Here is a 2727-nt window from a genome sequence, read left to right on the forward strand (position 1 = left end):
CTAAATTCCCACCTGGGAGTGAATGAAGTAATGGGGCTAAGGTCACTGGAGGATGTGTGTGGTTTTTGTGGTACATGTGGCAGTGTCTCTGGGGTTGGGGAATTTAAGAATGAAAACACAAATAGAACAGCATAAACAGAATGGAATGATCAAGATTAATGGGGGCTCTCACTGCATCCAGTTTGCCACTGTTCCCCCACCCCCAGGCCTTCAATAATCAGGAGACTTCAGGAATGCACCACACAGACATGATTAATCAATATACCACACAGAAATTATTTGTTAAATATCGCCCCTCCCTTGCCCTCTGTTTCCAGCATACTCCCTAGAGTAGTACAGACAGGGAAGACCTAACTATTAGGGGGAAACCCTAACACTTTTCCAGGGTAGAATTCTGGCTTGTCCAAAAAGGGTCCTTTTCTTAAGGGTTTTGGGAAACTAGACACTGCAATTTTATAAGTATCGGCGACATTTGTTTGGAGCAAATTCAGCTCCAGGAGCTGCACGGTTGAATGCAGAAGGGGTTCCACCAATTGCCCCTGTTCCTTCCATTGTAGCAGCTTGGCCAAAGCGTTCGGTAGTTGGTGGAGTCAATCCCAAGGTTCCATCTGGCATCACAGTGGCAGGTCCTGGAAGAGCTGGGGTACCAGCAGGCACAGGAGCAGGGGCATGGCACTTCTGTTGTTTATGCCCATAGCACCTCCCATAGCCATCTGGCCCATCCGTATCTCCTGCTCTCTCGCATAGGGGAAGGTCCCCTTGAATCCTTCTTGCGGTTGCAGCACCATTTCTTCCTGCTGTCGCCGCATCTCTTCCTCAGGGCGCCTGCGCTCTTCCTACTGTCAGAACTCCAGTTGCTTTCATTTTTGCACTTCTTGGTTGTGCAGCTCTTCCATCCTCTGAAGTTCTTCTTGACGCCTCATCAAATCCTGCCTCATTAGCATGACCTGGTGCTCATGGCGAGCAGCCTCCATCTCCATCTCCAGTTTCTCGGGAGCTTCCTTGATGTTGCGGTCCACTTGGTCCTGATGCTGTTTCTCCATCTCAATGAGTGCCTTCCAGCGCATGGCACACTCATACTCAAAGGAGCCAGGCTGTGCAAATCTAGGTGGCTGTTCCCGCTCCTTGTGAAATTGCTGGTTATTTATTTACTTATTATTTATTTATTTTAATTTTTTTAATTTTAAATATATCTTTATTGATTTCAGAGAGAGGAAAGGAGAGGGGGAGACAGAAACATCAATGATGAGAGTCATTGATTGAGCCCGCAACCCGGGCATGTGCCCTGACTGGGAATGGAACCCCGATTGCCTGGATCCTAGGTCGATGCTCAACCGCTGAGCCACGCCCCGCCGGGCCCTGGTTCTTTATAACCAGCTTCTCTGGAAGTCCTTCTTCATCATCTAACTGGTCCATGGGTTCCACAGTCACAGGCCAAGGAAATGTGGTTAGCAGGAAGGAGCCTTCACTGCATCTGTCCAGAGCTTTCCGAGCAGCTGGCTTCCCTGAGAATTCAACAATGCCTTTTCCTGAGGGCCTTCCTCAATCATCCACAATGACTATGGCCCTCTCCACCTGGCCGAAGACAGAAAAAGCTTCCTCCAGCAGTTCGTTGGACACATACTGAGGAAGGTTTCCGACCGTAAGGGATGCACTGTGGCAGGCAAAGCACACCCGCAGCTGCTTTCCACGGAGTGGCATGTTGTCCAGCTCCACTTTAGCAATCTCTGCTAGGGTCCGTGTTTCCAAGTGGATAAAGCCAAAGCCCTTATCCTTATGAATGAAGACTTTGCCTGCCTTCCCATATTTCTCAAATAGTTTCCTCATTTCTTCCTGGGTGATGTCAGGAGGAAGATTGCCCACAAAGAGCCGGCTACTTTGGGTGAAGGTCTTCTCTTCTGGTTTCCTAAAATTCTTCAGGTCAATAGTTAAGCCTTCATTTTGGCTGCTAGCTTGTTGCCCATTTGCAGGTATTGGTGGCAGCTATTGCTGCCGGTGGTGATGCTGATGATGCTTTCTTGGAGCATGATTTTGCTTCTCCAAGCTAAAGGTTTTATTGCTCTGCATTTTTTGTATCCCTCTACCAACTGTTCTCTCCTCAAAGTAATGGCGACGCTACATGGCCTCTATCATCCCAAGAAAAAAAAAGCTCCAGTAAGTTTTTTCTTTCTTTCTTGATCTTATTGGTAACACATTCATTGTTTAATAACATTTTACTTAGCCTTCGTGTGTTTGAATGTGTTTGAATGTTTTTGAGTGTTTTTACTGTAGTTGATTTCTAATTTCATGCCCTTGTGATCAGAGATGCTTGATATGATTTCATTCTTCTTGACCTTGTAGAGACTTGTTTTGTGTCCTAACATGTGATCTATCTTTGAGAATGACCCATGTGAATTGAGAGGAATGTATATTCGGCAGCTTTGGGATGAAATGTTTTGTAAATATCAATACATCTGATCTAGTGTGCCATTTAGTAACCGTTTCTGTGTTGACTTTTTGTCTGGAAGATCTATGCAGTGAAGTCTGTGGGGTGTTAAAGTCCAAAACTATGACTGTATTGCTATTGATCTCTACCTACATGTCTTTAAGGTTATTATTGATAGGTCCTTATTTATTGCCATTTTAATTCTTTCTGCCTCTGTTTCTCTCTCTATTTCTTCTTATTATTACAGCAAGCCCTTTACAATTTATTGCAATGCTTCTATTTCTACTTCTAATTACAACAGT

The 2727-nt window shown here is 45.2% G+C and overlaps 1 pseudogene across 1 annotated transcript; it reads right to left on the reverse strand.

Moving 5' to 3' along the window:
• Positions 1–416: 416 nt before the first annotated feature.
• On the reverse strand, positions 417–2137 carry LOC308551184 (non-POU domain-containing octamer-binding protein-like; annotated as a pseudogene). Its single transcript has 2 exons — positions 1360–2137; positions 417–1136 (listed from the first exon to the last, which is right to left on the reverse strand). The product of its transcript is annotated as a non-POU domain-containing octamer-binding protein-like (transcript).
• Positions 2138–2727: the final 590 nt, after the last annotated feature.

The sequence above is a fragment of the Miniopterus schreibersii genome (assembly GCF_964146895.1).
Source record: "Miniopterus schreibersii genome assembly, chromosome: X".
NCBI classification, from domain to species: domain Eukaryota; kingdom Metazoa; phylum Chordata; class Mammalia; order Chiroptera; family Miniopteridae; genus Miniopterus; species Miniopterus schreibersii.